Here is a 17,777-nt window from a genome sequence, read left to right as displayed (position 1 = left end):
GGGAGGAAAAAGATGCAGGAGGTTAGCAGGAGTTGGTTTGTGTGCAGGGGATGCCCAAAATGAAGGGATGAAAGTGAATACCCGGGTACATAGCAGGGCTGCAAAACAGAAGAGAGAAGATTCCACCTAAACATTAGGAAGAACTTCCTGACAGTAAGAGCTGTTGGACAGTGGAATTTGCTGCCAAGGAGTGTGGTGGAGTCTCCTTCTTTGGAGGTCTTTAAGCAGAGGCTAGACAACCATATGTCAGGAGTGCTCTGATGGTGTTTCCTGCTTGGCAGGGGGTTGGACTTGATGGTCCTTGTGGTCTATTCCAACTCTATGATTCTATGATTCTAAAAGACTTCAGAAGTGAGGTTGGGGTGGTGAAAAGCAAGCTTAGTAGCTGCATGGGGTGGGAAGTGGAAACTCTGGGGGGTTAAAGTGGTTGGAATGGTAGTGGAGTGAGTGGGGGCGCAGTCCCTAGCGTATTTATAAAAATGAAAGATAAACATTCATGTGCTGTCACATAAAATTAAATACAACTTGCATTCTGCAGACATATTGTTCCTGGATGGCACTTGGAATGGAACGGGGGAAGTTCTATAAACACACCACGCACATGCAGACATAAAACGTTTGTACCAAATTTGTATTAATTGAAAACCAGTGTGGATTCTCCCACCTCTCCCACCCCATTCTGGCAGTGTCAGAAAGCTAGATGTTGCCAAAACAATACAAAACAAATTTGAATGAACCATCTGTTATGATTGCTCATATGTCTTTTGTGGTTTGGGGTGGAGAAGGGAGACCAAATTGGGATAGCTTTTTATAGGAATCAAAACAGACGCAATGAGCACAAAAAGTCCCTGCTATTGATATACAATGTAGTCTGATTTTATGCAAAGACTTTTAAACAACACTGAAGGATTTGCATCATTTCCCCTAAGTCAAAATGGAGAATGTACTCTCAAATTATGCTCACAATCTGGCTAAGAATGTTTGTGACTAATGTAACTTTTGGCACTCTTATGACCACTGGCCCACGTGGAACGTGACTCGTGATTTTTTAAAAAAATATGATTTTTATTCAGTACACAAATGTATTTTTCTGGTCAAAAGGCTGACTGATGTCCCTGTTGATTAGTTCTTTGTATTTTAATGTTACCACAAATCTGGGAAAGAAGGATATGAAATTTGAGGTTTTGGCCTGGTTTTGGCACTGAAACTGCTTTGGTCGCCCTGCTTTTGGTCTCCTTTGTTGGGAGAGAGATAGGGGAAATATATCCATGTTCATTCTCCTTGACCTGTCAGTGGCTTTTGATACCGTCAACCACAGTATCCTTCTGGAGTGGTTGTCTGAGTTGGGAGTAGGTGGCACTGCTTTGCAGTGGTTCCGGTCCTACTTGGATGGTTGTGATGCTTGGGGAGTTCATTTCAGCCCCATCAAGCCTTCCCTGTGCAGTTCCTCAGGGCTCAATTTTATTTCCTATGCTATTTAACATCTACATGAAACTGCTGAGTGGGGTCATCTGGAGTTTTGGAGTACGGTGTCAGCAATGCGCTGATGACAAACAACTCTACTTTCCCTTTACATCTGCAGGTGAGGCGGTGGATGTGCTGGACTGTTGTCTTGCTTCAGTAATAGAGTGGATGAGAGCCAACAAACTGAAGCTCAATCCAGATAAGACCGAAGCATTGTTAGTGGGTGGTTATCCAGATAAATGGGAGGTTGCCTGCTCTTGATGGAAGCTGGTATGTAGCTTCACGGTGCGTCTGGATCCTTTGTTTTCGCTTGAGGCTCAATGCACCTGCTGTGACATGCACACACTTTTATCTACGAAACCTCTGTTGCTGGTGAAATCTCTGTACACTTGGATCTTTGTCCTGTTTGCGGAGCAGGACCTTTGGGCACTGCTAAGCAGTCTGTATTACATTTGTTGTTATAGGATGATTATAGCATCGTACACACTGCTCTTTTGAGTTTCTTTATTTCTTTATTTGTTTTTTCTGCAAAGAAGAAGAAGAAGAGTTTGGATTTAATATCCTGCCTTTCACTCCCCTTCAGGAGTCTCAAAGCGGCTAACAATCTCCTTTCCCTTCCTCCCCCACAACAAACACTCTGTGAGGTGAGTGGGGCTGAGAGACTTCAAAAAAGTGTGACTAGCCCAAGGTCACCCAGCAGCTGCATGTGGAGGAGCGGAGGCGCGAACCCGGTTCCCCAGATTACAAGACTACTGCTCTTAACCACTACACCACACTGGCGCTACACAAAGCCACTGTTAGGGCCTATCCACACTTTTGTTCAATGATTTCAAGCAATTTTAAGTCACATCACCCGAGATGGGGTTGTTGTTGTTGTTTTGTCCCATCACTTTCCCCAAGCAAACCCACTGTTTTACTGCTGAATTGGAAGAAATGTCATTTATATTTTCTGCAGATTGACGTTTGTTCCAATTCAGGATACAGCAGGTTTTCCAAGGGAAAGCACTGAGAGAGAGAGAAGAAACACTCCCAGACAACTAACTTGAAATCACAGAAAAAACAGAAGTGTGGATGGCCCATCCTTTTGAGCTGTTTTGTGTTTTAATTATTATTTAGAAGTTGTTGTATTGTATGGTTTTATTTTGTAAACCGCTCTGTGTTATTTCATGAAGAGCAGCATATAAATGAAATCACCACCACCACAATATAGAAATAATAAAAGCTTCCCCTTCATAAGTATTTTATTTATATGCAAATGCATGGATATTTAGCCTATTAAAGCTCACACAATTAGTTAGCTGAAATTTCTTTAATCAGGTAACAGATGTGCATTTATTAAATTATTTCAAGTTCTTTCCTCAGTTCCGTCAGTCTATGATTTAGCTCACATCTCTGCCATGTTAAAGCAACGATGGGGAACTTGTGGCCCTCTAGACATTTCTGAACTACACTACATCTTCCCTCACTATTGGCCATTATGACTGGGGCTGATGGGAGGTGAGACTTTGGTTCTTGAGACCAATGTCATTTTAAAATATATTGTTCGTCTGTCAGTCAGAGCAGAAACCAACTTATTTTATGATTTATAACCCTTTCTTCCTCTTGCAAATTTCTAGTGGCTTTTCTGGGACCTTTGGCCTTGTTTCTGTGGACTTAATGGGTTAATTGCAGCTCAAAGCCATAACACTAATGTGCTGTTTCTTTTTTCCAGTTGCTACATTAAATATGGATGCTGCAGGAGCTCTTCAGAATTATATGACTATAAGAATGGGAACATTCATTCTATTTGCTTTCTTCCTTGAAACGACAGATTAGATTTCAAGGTCTGGGAGAAAATGTATCTGTTTATAACGAGATCTTTCCTGTTTCTACAGACTTGGCTGTTCTCACCTACTTTTTAGGGGTCATTTTCTACAGTGGGTTGAGTAAGATAGAGCTTTCATGATGATTAGCTCTACGGTTATATTGCATATTATACAGTAGATAAATATATGTATTAGCTTTTATCACGAATCACTGCATTAGCTCTAAACATATCCATGCAAATGGCTGGGAGGACCTTTTTTTGCTGAAGGGCTGCATACCCTTCAGAGGTCCTCTGTGGGCAAGGCCTGAGCTTGTGGTTGGTAGGGCTAGAGCCAAAATTGGCAAAACACTTCCTTTTCTTCCTTTCTGCCTACCCACCTTCCCAAATCTCTCTCTGTCTCTCTTCTCTCTTTTTGCCACTGTGGAGACACCTGCAGAACCACAGGTGTTCCTCATCCCTGCCGAAGCCCGCTTACCTCATAATAGGTGCAGTGGCAATGCAAGCTGGCTGCCAAGGTCCTTCCCTGGTGCTGATCTGACACCGGCTTGACGTGGTGGAGGATTTCCAGGAGGCGGAAGGCCAAACGAGCCTCCCCAGCTGCCGGGAAGTTTGAATTCAAGCCTGCTGCCAAATTGGCCAATGGCGAGCAGGCTTAAGGGCAGGCACTCATCCAGAGGGTGGGCCCAACTGAGCAGCAGGCTTCATTTAGGTCCGCTCCTAGAGTATAAAAGGAGGCCTGCCTCTTCCACTACACACAGTTCCTGATCTCCATTAGTTAGTTAGTTAGAATTGCGTTTGTCACTTTTTTCACAAAAGTGACTCATAGCATCTCACAAAATAACAACAGGTATTAATATCAGTTGTAAAAATGAAAATAGAATAAGAACTTAAACTGCTCATCCACAATGCACTCTACTCCAGTCTCTGAGCGGTATGGGATTCCAGGGTTATCAGGCACGCTAACCAGGGTGTTATGTGTTTCACTTTGCAACACTGAGGCACAGCAGAGTCTGAGGTGTCTTTATGATATATGGTTTATTTATACATACCTACAACCTGAGCCAGGATGGAGAGAGTGCAGAGCATTCACATCCCCGGAGGGTCCTGTTCCTTCCGTTGCTGCAGCCTCAGATTCCAAGAGACCCCAAATATTGGGTCTGACCCTCTTTGCAGCATAAAACAGACAGCCTGCCTTGTACTCTGGTCCTCTGGCTTGCAAAACTGACACTTTTCCTCTGTTCACTTACATCAGGCAAATTGCAGTCCTAAACAGAAACTACTGGTCTTTTGTCTTACTAAATACCCCCCATTTACATCTGGTGCAGCAATGGAATGGTCTCCCTCGGGCGGTAATGGACTCTCCTTCCTTGGAGGTTTTTAAGCAGAGGTTGGATGGTCATCTGTCACGGATGCTTTAGCTGAGATTCCTGCATTGCAGGGGGTTGGACTAGATGACCCTTGGGTCTCTTCCAATCTTGATGGGTCATGGCTCTGTCTTTGTTTCATAATGGCTTATTTCCAGGTAATTCCTTGGTCATGAAAAAACAAGTTTAGCCTGTATTTTTACACTGCTAAATTCAATGTCTGGCACATTCTCTTACTACTCCAAGTATTGCTTATATTCTAACATTTACTAAATGTAGGCAGAAGGGTGCATTGCACCCACAAAATCAGGCACTCAAAACCTATAGCAATATATAAAATGGAAGATCCAACTCAAGCTACCCCACTGAAAAGACAAGCAGAAAAAGAGGCCTAAAATACCTAAGTACTTTTCAAATCAAGGGCCAAAAGCCTGGGTGAACTAAAAGGTTTTTTCCAGGTGCTCCAGCGTCTTTAATTCTCATTCTTTTGATTTTAAAAAATCACATTGGAGTAGTTCTGTGAGGGATAAACCTTAGAACCTCTGACAACAATCTCTGGTAGTAAGACACCGGATCTTATCCTATGGTCTTCTCCTTCAATAACAGTTTCCACAATTTTGAATATGATCATTTTTAACAAATTCTGTTGAGCCCAATTTCTCCTAAAGGAATTGTTTCTAACATCATAAACACAACAGCAAGGCTCCACTTGATGCCAACCAAGAGAAGTGTTTCCCAGCAGCCTTTGAATAATATTTTTTTTAATGTGATGCATATATATTGCTGTGCTTTGCTGTAACACCGAGTAGAGGCCGTCCTTTTTTCTTTTAGTTTTCTCTTGATATTATGGTAGCTGTAGGATATTAAGTGAAGACAATACAGCTGGGTTATAAACATACTTTTCATATTATGGATCTTGTTAGGTGCATCATAATAGCCTCTTATTGCATTATGCACTTCAAATGTGATAGTCTTATACACATGATACAACCTGACAGCATGTTGAGAGGGCCAACTGCTGTTCCCTCTGGTGAAGAAGTGCAGTGGAAAGCAAGACAGGCACTCTCTGTGGGGATCCTAACTGTGAGACACAGAGCACCATTAAAAATGGCTTAGAATAATGCTGAGAGGGTTTTGTTTTCTTTATTTTATTTTATGGTTCTGAGAACCTGATTTACCTGTGACTCAGCACAGTGGGAAAGTTCTCACATCATTGCTATTTGTTAGTTGGTTTTGTGTCGATTCATACGGCTAAGTTTTCTTGCATTCCAGAGCTGGCTCGGATTAAAGATGCGTTAATATAAAAAGTGGGTGGCGCTGTGGGTTAAACCACAGAGCCTAGGGCTTGCCAATCAGAAGGTCGGTGGTTCGAATCCCCGCGATGGGGTGAGCTCCCGTTGCTCTGTCCCTGCTCCTGCCAACCTAGCAGTTCGAAAGCATGCCAGTGCAAGTAGATGAATAGGTACCGCTCCAGCGGGAAGGTAAAAGGCGTTTCCATGCGCTGCTCTGGTTCGCCAGAAGTGGCTTAGTCATGCTGGCCACATGACCCGGAAGCTGTACGCCGGCTCTCTTGGCCAATAAAGCGAAATGAGCACCGCAACCCCAGAGTCGGTCACGACTGGACCTAATGGTCAGGGGTCCCTTTACCTTCCTTTAATATAGAAAGTAACCTAAATTTGGCCAGCTTAATTTTTGAGATGTGTTGATCTCAAGCTGGCTAACAAACTCAGCGTATTTGGCTTTGCCTCATACTTCAGGCCCACTTGCATTATTTATTTGTCTGTCTGTTTATTAACCTCTGATATTTATATCCCACTTTTCCTCCGAGGAGCTCAAGGCGGCAGACACAAATCTCCCACTTTCCATTTTCTCCTCACAAAACCTTGTGAGGTAGATCAGGCTACGAGATGGTGGCTGGCCCAGTGATCACCCAGTGAGTTTAATGGGTGAGTGAGGATTTGAACCCTGGGCTCCCAGGTCCTATTTAAACACTCCAACCACGACACCACACTGGTTCACGTCATCACTGCAATGAGACACCTACTACTACAAGGACTCTACCAAGTTGGATGAGATGAAAAGGCCCAATGCCATAAATCTTCGCCCACTAGCCCCTTGCAAATCAGCTGATTCGTTTCAGGCTCCAATTTGCCCTTATTTCTTTATTCAAGCCATTTACACACCACCTTTCCTTGACAGAGCTCAAGGCAGCCAATCAAAGCAGAATTAAAACAATGATAAAAGGTAAAGGTACCCCTGCCCGTATGGGCCAGTCGTGTCCGACTCTAGAGTTGTGCACCCATCTCGCTTAAGAGGCCGGGGGTCTGCGCTGTCCGGAGACACTTCCGGGTCACGTGGCCAGCGTGACGAAGCTGCTCTGGCGAGCCGGCACCAGCACAGCACACGGAAACGCCGTTTACCTTCCCGCTATAAAGCGGTACCTATTTATCTACTTGCACCCGGGGGTGCTTTCGAACTGCTAGGTGGGCAGGAGCTGGGACCAAATGACGGGAGCTCACCCCGCCACGGGGATTCGAACCGCCGACCATGCGATCGGCAAGCCCTAGGTGCTGAGGTTTTACCCACAGCGCCACCCGCGTCCCAGTGATAGTACAACACTAAAAACAGGAGGGAGGGGAGAAGGCAAGCAGCTATTGCAAAGAAGGAAGGTGTCTGTCGGCCATTGATTTAGACGGGACACTTCTGGGTGTGGCACTTCTAGGAGAGCCAAGTCCCTTCCTTAGGATTATCTATCAGACATATCCCGCTTTTCTTCTCCATTGATCTGTTGGGTAAGCACAAGAAGAAACAGTTTCCACAGATGCCCCTGGATCCTCAGAGATTTATTCCCTGGGGAGCTAGTCCATCTGCTCTTCCTTTCCAAGGGCTCTGACTTCACTGTTTTAGTTGTTAGTCTTTTATCTAGGCTCCAGGCATTCCAAAACACTGGCCTGGCATCGTGATTGCTGACTATTTTATCAGGAAATCGTGAATGCGCCTCTCAGCCAAGGACAACACTTGGATAATGTAATCTTTCCAAGCCAAAGCCGTGTGTCAGCTCACTTCCCTCGGCTTAAATAAATGACAAGAGGAAGCTGCCAAAGGGAGCCTAAAGAATCTGGAGAGGCATCAATGATTTGTCAGGTACATAAGTAATATCAGGACAACATGGCCAGCAAGTTCCAAAGTGCTTCAGATCACAGTGAGCGAGCAGCTCGTGCAAAACATGCCTATGAATTTATGGGTCTACACCAAAGGCCAACCATTTTCAGCTGTCTTTCTGGCCAACAAAATATCTATCTCTTTTCCCCATAATCCCGTTCCCCTAAGAGGCAGGTTCTTGACTCTGTGCAGCACCTCTGAAATGTAGCACAGGGTTAGGGGGAAATTGTGGAGATGAGATGGGGTGCCTGTACAAAAAAGCAAGCAGCCACCCCACTACATTTCAGAGCTATGCTTTATCACTACCCTAGGGAGTCTCAAAGCGGCTAACATTCTCCTTTCCCTTCCTCCCCCACAACAAACACTCTGTGAGGTGAGTGAGCCTGAGAGACTTCAGAGAAGTGTGACTAGCCCAAGGTCACCCAGCAGCTGCGTGTGGAGGAACGGGGAAGCAAACCCGGTTCACCAGATTGCTAGTCAACCGCTCTTAACCACTACACCATACTGGCTGAACCTTTTGCATGGAAATAAATGCACATACTGAAGTCCAAACGTGAGGTGTATGGAGCAGGCAGGACAACATTACTTATACCCCGCCTATCTGGCTGGGTTTCCCCAGCCACTTTGGGCGGCTTCCAACAGGAGATTAAAAATACATTAAAACATCAGTCATTAAAAAGTTCCCTAAGCAGGGCTTCCTTCAGATGTCTTCTAAAAGTCAGTTGTTTATTTCTTTGACATCTGATGGGAGGGCCACAGGGCAGGCGCCACTACCGAGAAGGCCCTCTGCCTGGTTCCCTGTAACTTCGCTTCTTGCAGGGAGGGAACTGCCAGAAGGCCCTCGGAGCTGGATCTCAGTGTACGGGCAGAACGTTGGGTGTGGAGACACTCCTTCAGGGTATAGTCCTTCAGGTATGAATAGCTAGAAGCACACTGAATGTCTTCAAAGGGATTTTGTTGCTGTACCAGGTATAGACTAAAAATTTAAAATGATCTGTTGTGGGGCTGAGTGGGTAGAAACTGAACTTCAGCAATGACAAATGTAAAGGGAGTGTCATAGTTCAGTGATAGAGCACTTCCTTTGCATGCAGCATGCCCCAAGGTTCAATACTTGACACCTCCACCAGGTATGAATTAAACATGGAAGTGAATGGACCCAATTTGGTTCAATTTCCATTATTATAAAAGAATGCCATGGGTAACAAATGTGTACAGAGGCTGGTTTTCATTATCTCTTTTGTCAGTCCTTTAGGGCTACTGGGGTTAACTCTTTTAAGAGGCTCCAGTCATGTTCCCCTCCCCCTGAATTTCCCACATGGCATATACTTCTGAGGCATTCTCAAAATAATGATGGCCACCAGTAAGGACCACCATTTTTTTCTGTAGAATGTCCCAGAATGATGCAGTATCCTGGTCATGACAGGAAAATCAACTGTTGCCTCCTAAAATCCTGATGTCACTGTTACCAGGGGCAGCAAAAAACCCAAACAAATAAAAATATGAATGTAAACTAATGTGATATGAATTAATAACAAAATGAATGATGTCTTTAAGAAGCAAAATTAAATGAATTACAAAATGAAAACGTTTATTTTGCAGACCCCTGCTTCATTCCAAAAAATAAAAGAATGGGTAGACACTTGAGCTTTAGAAAGCAAATAAGGTGTTTAGGGGAATGCAAGCAAGTTTGCTCTCAAAGGAAGACTTGCTTCAGTTTGGCAGTGTAGTGAATAATCTATACCCAGTCTTGCACTCTTCATTTGCAAAAGACTGTCTATGGCTCAAGATGGAATTGTGATTATGGCATACTATTTCACATCTGACTGAATGGGGGTGGTGGTGGTGGAATTCAACAGAGCGATGCCTGGCAAATTAAATGCTGAAGCCAAGAACCCCTGGGTGCAACTCAATACTGGCAGTGTCTCTAGTTTGGAGAGAAATCTAATCACATTCTAATCCACAGCATGAAACATTAATGAATAATTCGGCCATTTCAGTTCTTCTAGCTTACCCCCAACTACGAAGCTCTAGGCAGACAACAGTAGTAGAGCCACAACTAATTTACAATAATTAAAGCTTTCTATTATTACTTAGGGCAATGCTTTAATTTCATACATCAGAGATGTGCCGGCCTGATTCTCTACTGATGTATATTTTATGTCAATCACCTAGACTAGGATAGTGCCCTCCAGATAGTGTTGGACCATAACTCCCATAACCCCCAACCATTGGCCATACTGGCCAAGGCCAGTACTTCCCCCCCCCCAAAAAAAAAATGTTTAGGGGTACTCTCATTTTGACTCAAGAAAACCACCATTTTATAGTTCAAATTGGGGAAAATAAATACAGTAAATGAACAAAAGTACAAAGATTCACAAAATGTTTAGGGGTATGCATACCCCTGCGTCCCCCCCCAAAAAAAAACACTGGCTGAGGCTGATGGGAGCTGTAGTCCAACAACGTCTGGAGGGTGCTGCATTGGACCCCCCTGACCTAGACTATTCATTTTCATGCTTCTTATCCTCAGGGAACTCTTTCACATTGATTTGTCAGCCAAGAAACCCCCATGTTTTACCCAAAGAATTGGGACATGTTCCAGAATGACGCTTATATCCCTTTGTGAGAAGCTAGAAGTGGAAACTGATGCACAGCTGACTGTTGTGGCAAGCCACCAGAGCTAAAGTTTGGAGTATTTCTCCTAGACAGTAGATGGCTTCCAATTACCAGAGTGATTCCACCCACCTAGGCTGAGAGTTGATTTGGGCTACAATAACATTTACTGGGTCTAGCTTCTTCTTGGGTTCTGATCACCTGACTCTCTTCTCAACTGTTTCTTTTGACTTATAACTGGTTCCCACCATGCGGAGAGAGGAGAGAGGAGAGAGGAGGAAGTTCCCTTGTACAAGTGGAACTCATACTAATGGAACAAGTTAGGGCTTATCTGTTAGTAAAACACTGGGGCCTAATTTGAATAGTAGAATGTCTGGCATCTGGTGGGTAGGGCTTTTGCGTTGTGCTCCAGAATCAGCCCCTCCCCTCGGGTGTTCACTTAAGTTCAGTTAGAGAGGCCAGCTGTCATTCTTGCCTCATGATGTTGTTTTAGTTTCTCTCAGGCAGTATGCTATTATGTTTCACTTTGCTGAAAGAAAATACCGTATTTTTTCGCTGTATAGGACGCACTTTTCCCCCTCCAAAAATGAAGGGGAAATGTGTGTGCTTCTTATGGAGCGAATGCAGGCTTTCGCTGAAGCCTGGAGAGCGAGAGGGGTTCGGTGCGCACCGACCCCTCTCGCTCTCCAGGCTTCAGGCAGCTATCCTCAAGCCTTCGGAGTGCTCCAAAGGCTTGCGGATAGCAGGCTGCAGTCTGAAGCCTGGCGAGCGCAGCGCCAATTCCCGCTGTGCTCGCCGGGCTTCAGGCAGACATCCGCAAGCCTTCGGAGCATGGCGGGAGTTCCTGCTGCGCTCGGAAGGCTTGTGGATAGCTGCCCGTTCTGGGAGCTGGGGTCGGGGGAAGTTTGGGCTTCCCCACCCCCAGCCCCCAGCCCTGCAAGAGGTTGCGCGCAATCTTGCTGCCGCTCCTGGACCTGGGGGAGGGATTTTTTTTCTCTCCTTTATTTCCCCCCCTAAAAACTAGGTGTGCCCTATGGTCCGATGCTCCCTATGGAGTGAAAAATACGGTAAACTCTGCTGAAGAATGTTGGAATATCCTCAACTTGGGTGAGGGAGGGTCTGACCGGAAAATTGATTTTTTTTTTAAATCACTCCCACACTCTACAACATTATCCACACTTACATTTTGTCTTAAACTTTCAGACATGGTTTGTGATTTAAAGCTCTGTGTCCAAGCACCCTTTTTTGCTCTGGAGCTTTCCCTGCGAAAACCTGCTCTTTAAAGCTTAAACCTGGATTGGTGTGTGATCCATACCAACAGAGCACAAGCAGTGGCTTGACCCACAGAAGTGAATAGACATGACAGACTTGGGTCCATTAATTTCAGTGGTTCTGCTTTGAGCAAAACCTGGTTAAATACAACCCATTATAATTTTCAGAATATTTTTTTTCTATAATGTTTATGGTTTCTCCTGTGTTTATTGATTTTTGCCAGCTCCTCATAAACTGGCAAAATGAAAGTGTTCAACTTATAGCTCCATTGCTAACAAAAATAATAATTCTTTTTGTAATTATTGACTGACTAAATTATATTTTTAATATACCAGATGTTAGCATTTCACTCCCCCGTTGCTGGATGTGTGGTTGTTACATCACATGTCAGTGTTTACTTTCTAGGCTTGGAAAGGGTGAGAATGGAAGTCAGTCTTATCTCTCTTCCGCTGTACTGTACTTTTGTACTTTTCTTTACTCACTCTCTCTTGGAGAAGAACTGAGAGGTCGCCATTATTGCTTTGTCCTATATATATTGCTTAATAAATACTTAGAATGCTACACTCACACTCCACGATTGTTTCTGCTATACTCTGCTGAAAGAGCGTGCACGTGGTCTTCTGATATGTGTCGCTGGTGCATGCTGGGACAGAAGATTATGGAAGTCCTAGGCTGCGCTGCATCAGAAAGACGCCCAGAGAGGTTTGTTTCATTCCAGGGGCTGCATGTGCCCCCCAGGCGTGTTCCGACACCAAATGCAATAATTTAATGGCAAATACAATAATTTAATGGCAAACTAAGTTGTACATGGACCAGAGCCTGGCGTGCTCTGGTCCATGGGGTCACGAAGAGTCAGACACGACTAAACGACTAAACAACAAGTTATACATAATACATTTTTTGTATGGAATAAGGAACTGAAGTGGGACAGGGGAGGCAAGAGAATTGACAGCTCAGTGGCACCGGCTAGTATTAAATCATACACTATGGATTTAATGAAGGAGCGTCTCCACCCCCATCGTTCTGCCCGGACGCTGAGGTCCAGCGCCGAGGGCCTTCTGGCGGTTCCCTCATTGCAAGAAGCAAAGCTACAGGGAACCAGGCAGAGGGCCTTCTCGGTAGTGGCACCCTCCCTGTGGAATGCCCTCCCATCAGATGTCAAAGTGATAAATAACTACCTGACATTTAGAAGACATCTTAAGGCAGCCCTGTTCAGGGAAGTTTTTAATCTGTGATATTTTACTGTATTTTTTGTTTCTATGGAAGCCGCCCAGAGTGGCTGGGGAGGCCCAGCCAGATGGGCGGGGTACAAATAATAAATTATTATTGTTGTTGTTGTTGTTGTTGTTGTTGTAAGAATAGTTCAGTAGAAGTTTATATTAGTTTCCAGTGGAACATTTTAATAAAGGATGATTTCCTGTGGAGACAGGCAACCTGGATATTATATGGCTTATTAGAATAGTTTTGCCATCGATGAGATCTCAGCAAGGTTTTAGGGCAGTCCACAATGAAAGCCATGATTAGAGCAATCTGACAGAAAATCCATTACAAAAGAAAGGGCCAAGGAGAGATTGGGTCTGGGGAAAATAAGCACATAAAATCAAATTACAGGCTTTTATGCATTATTTATTTATTTATTTATTTATACATTCATTCATTCATTCATTTATTCAATTTATATAGCACCCTTTTTCTGAAGTTCCCAAGGTGGTGTACAACATTAAACATTTAACTTACATAGCATGATAATAAAGAACAATAAGAAAATCAGAGAAAAAAATTACAGTAACAGTCTGCCCACTTTTAAAAGGCTATTGATTGTTTAATGACTAAAGGCCTGGTTAAAGAGGAATATTTTCACCTGGCACCTAAAGTCATATAATGGTGACACCAGGTGAGCCTCTCTGGGAAGAGCGTTCCACAAATGGGGAGCAATCACAGAAAAGGCCGATTCTCTTGTCGCTCTCCAAACCTCTCAAGGAGCAGGGCCATAGAGAAGGCCTTTGGATGACAAGTGTTGGTTCGTATGGGGAGAGGCAGTCCTGAAGGTATTGAGGTCCTGAGCTGTGTGTGGCTTTATAGGTTAGCACCAGCGCTTTGAATTGGGCCCAGAAGCGGTCACCAGTGCAGTTGGGCCAGGATCGGCATCAAATGCTGATCATCAGCAGAAACCAGCAGTCAAGTAAATGTTTGAGGCAATGGGATAATGTTTAGGTTACCCAGCACAGAAAATAGTCTAGTACCATTTTGGAATACAAAGGAGGAAGAGTTCTGACAGCAACAGCTTCTTCCATTGTTGGGCAAAGTGGGAATTCCTAAGAACATGTAAGTCACAAGAACCTCTTCTTGGGTGTGCTATAAGTTATCTGGTAGGTAGAAACACAGCTGCCCCTGCATTATTTTTAATGTGCCTGTTCCACCTTTCTTTTGCAGGCAGATTGTGGGGGCATAGCTGTCAACTTTTCCCTTCTCTTGCGAGGAATCCTATTCGGAATAAGGGAATTTCCCTTTAAAAAAAGGGAAACGTTGACAGCTATGTGTGCGGGTGACACCGCTTGGAAGAGATAAATTGTCAGATTGTAGCAGGCAATCATCTGGAAGTGGCATGTGGCTCATGGCAGAGGAGGTGAAAGTTCACTAGCGAAAGCCAGTGGAATTGCATATAGGAGTGGTGAGTTTCAGGCTGAAACTAGCAGAAATGCACAGCTGGAATCTGACCGATATTGGGTGATGGATTTGGGAGAAGCCGGTGGATGTTAGTGGACAGAAGCTGATGGAGTGCGTATTTGGAAGTTGAAAGATGTCCCAAGCTGGCTGATATTTGTGGATTTAAGCTAGGGGAAGTTTGCCTTCGGAACTGAGCCGATGGAAGCTCATTGAATATTCATGGATTGAGGTTGGAACGCATATGTGAATGGATAGGAGAGCGGCTGATGGAGTGGTTGGTTGCTGCTGAATGTTCTGAGGTGTGTTTATGTTAATATATGGGAGGCAACAGAAGTAGTCAATGGGAATGTTGGTGTAGGTGTGTTTTCAGAGACTGGCAGAGGTGAGCCTCCAGATGCTGAGGGAATGTGGTAGATGGAAGGAAAGCAGTGGATATTAGTGAGCAGAAGCCAGTGGAAGTTGGCAGGCAGGAGCTAGAGGATGATATTCCCAGATGGAAGCCAGTGGATATGGTTGGGTAATGCTGGAGGGCGGCAGCAGATGAGCTGTCCCAGTCACCATGTGTGTTTGTGTGTGCCTTCCAGAGTTATCTGAAGCCAGCAATGGAAAGAACCACAACAAGGCTTATTAGGCAATGCGAGGACAACTCCCTTTCTAGGTCTTCTTTCTATTCCCCTTTTGCTCTTCCCTAAAAGAACACCATGGACAATGGATGTGCTGATCAGCATCACTAGGTCTTCTTCCTAGTCAAGGATTTCCAAGAATGCTTAAACCATGGGAACCTCTTCTCCATAGGAGTGCTGTCTGTTATCCACATGGCAAAGATAGAGCTACCCCTGCCTTCCTTGATAAGCCTATTATGAGCCACATTGAAATACCCATTCTGCCTATCTCTCTCAGGCAGATTACAGGGATGCCGTAATGTGGAGGAGATGATTTGGCGCATGTAAGCAGGTGATCATTCGGCAGGGTGATGTGTCTCATGCACTGGAGGCAAATTTGGTAATGAAAGCTGCTGGAATGTGCATAGGAGAGTGGTCAGCCAATTTGCAGACTGAAGGCAGCAGATATCCATGACTGGAATCTGGCTGATGGACAATGGATCTGGTGGAAGCTGATGGATGTTCATGGGTGGAAGCCAGTGGAATGTGCATTCGGAAGCTGCCATGTGTTGTGAGATGAAATGGGCTTGTGTCCATACTCTTTTAAGTATCTAGATGCCTTGCGTCTCAGCAACTGACCCACCTCACAATCTCTGCAACTCTACCCTCAAGCACATACAGTGGTGGACATACATTTTGGGGGCCCTGAAGCTTGAACTGTTAGGGAGGACTCTTCACAACCAGCAGCGAAGTCTGGGTAACCACTGTTAGCTTCTTCACTGGAGTTGTTCCATGGCAAATATCAGAAACCCACCCAAAAATTGTGGTGATCTGTCATGGAACAACCCCACTGAAAAAGAGAACAGTGTCTACCCAGAACTTATTGCTGATTGTGAAGGGGCCCCCATAACAGTTCAAACTCCAAGGCCCCCAAAATGTAGTCTACCATTGGAAGTAACTGTTTTGGCTATATATTATTATTACTGGCCATAGCTCAGTGGTGGAGCAAGTACTTGCATCTAGAAGGTTCAGGTAGGACTGGGGAAGATCTGAAGCCGGTTTAACCATTCTAGAACCACAACATCAGAAATGTGAAGTTACTGAGGTCTGGAAGCATTAATGTCAGACATCATGCAATATAGTAATACAAGAAAAGGGATACACAGATTCATTATACAAGTACAGTCGTACCTTGGAAGTCAAATGGAATCCTTTCTGGAAGTCTGTTTGACTTCTAAAACGTTCAGAAACCAAAGCACAGCTCTGATTGGCTGCAGGAAGCTCCTGCAGCCAATCGGAAGCTGTGGAAGCCCCATCGGATGTTCGGATTCCAAGGAATGTTCGCCAAAACACTCACTTCTGGGTTTGCGGCATTCGGGAGCCAAAACGTCCAAGTACCAAGGCGTTCAGGATCCAAGGTACGACTGTACAGTATGGAGAACAGGCTATCAAATTTTCAAGAAATTTATCTTTATGCTGTTCAGACTCTAACAAAATTTGTTAGCTTAACATTTCTGTGATCTGCCAGGCCAAACCTTTTTCAAACAGTCATCAATTGTGGGTACTTCATTCTATTTCCATTTGGCTGCTTGTAGCTCATTTTAAAAATGTGACAAATTTCAGATTGCACTGTTCAATCCTATACTTTAAATAATTTAATGACGACACAACTGGGTTCCTCCTTAATTCATCTCCTAATACTTCTTTAATAAATTCTGTAACTGTCTCTCAGTACTGCAGTTGTCTTGTTTGTTTTTTGCTATTGCACCTCAAACATTGTGCATAGTCTAAGAAAGTAATTCTAACCCTGCTGTAAAGTAGGGATGCAAGAAGGCCTGTCATGCCACAGAGGTACAATTTTCAGAGTGGTTGAACAATCAATTCATCTTCCTAGGGAACTGAGAATTGTAGCTGTCTGAGGCGAATAGGAATTTTGGGAAGTATAGTATGTCAAGGGTGCCGAGAACACCCTCTCAGCCCCCTTAACATACTATAGTTCCCAAAATTCTTTGGAGGTAGCCATGACTGTTTAAGGTGGTATAATAGTACTTCTAATGTATAGTGGAAACGGGGCGTGAGTTAATTTAGATAGGGTTGCCATATGTTCGGAGTTTCTTGGACATAGCTGGAATACTGCAGTCGGAAGCAGTTTCCGGGAGGAAATTGGCAAAATATCAGGGGAAATCTGGATGCATGGCAACCCATGTCGGCAGTGTTGTTTTTGCCAATTTTCCATAAAAACAGCATTTGTGTGTGTGAGAGTTTGTCCGGATTTTCACTTTTTGAAATACGGTAACCCTAACTTAGAATTTCAGTAGGGATGGGGAATCTCAGGCCTGGAGGCAGAATGCGGCTTTCAAAGCCTCTCTGTCTGGCTCCCAGGACTCTCCAAAGCCACCCTACATCACTGGCCCTGTTCTATGGCCTCCTCAATTGCTTTGGCCTGGATGGAATGTGTCTTTGAACTGTGATAATGCCTCTTGCTTGCCTAGATGGAGAGGTGCCTATGGGTGCATAGAAACACCTGAATTGTGTGCATTTGTTCAAGTGCATAAACAGCTGTCTGTAATACACAGGTAAATGACTTAGTGACTTGGTCATCTACCTTGGCGCTTGCATCTGCTCTTGCCCATCACCTACTCACCTGATACATTAGCTAGAAACTTTATCATTTGTGACAATCCACTTCAAAGCAGGGATATATTTAGGAGACCTCCAAACCTGTCTTCCTTGCAAGGACTTTTGAGGAGAGAAAAGGCTCAGGTATGTCTATGGTTTGGGAGCATTGGAGTCTGACAGGCAACTGAGTGGAGCTTGCAAGGAAGAGCC

The sequence above is a fragment of the Podarcis tiliguerta genome (assembly GCF_965153285.1).
Source record: "Podarcis tiliguerta genome assembly, chromosome: 2".
Taxonomy (NCBI): Eukaryota; Metazoa; Chordata; class Lepidosauria; order Squamata; family Lacertidae; genus Podarcis; species Podarcis tiliguerta.
This window is presented reverse-complemented; position numbering follows the sequence as displayed.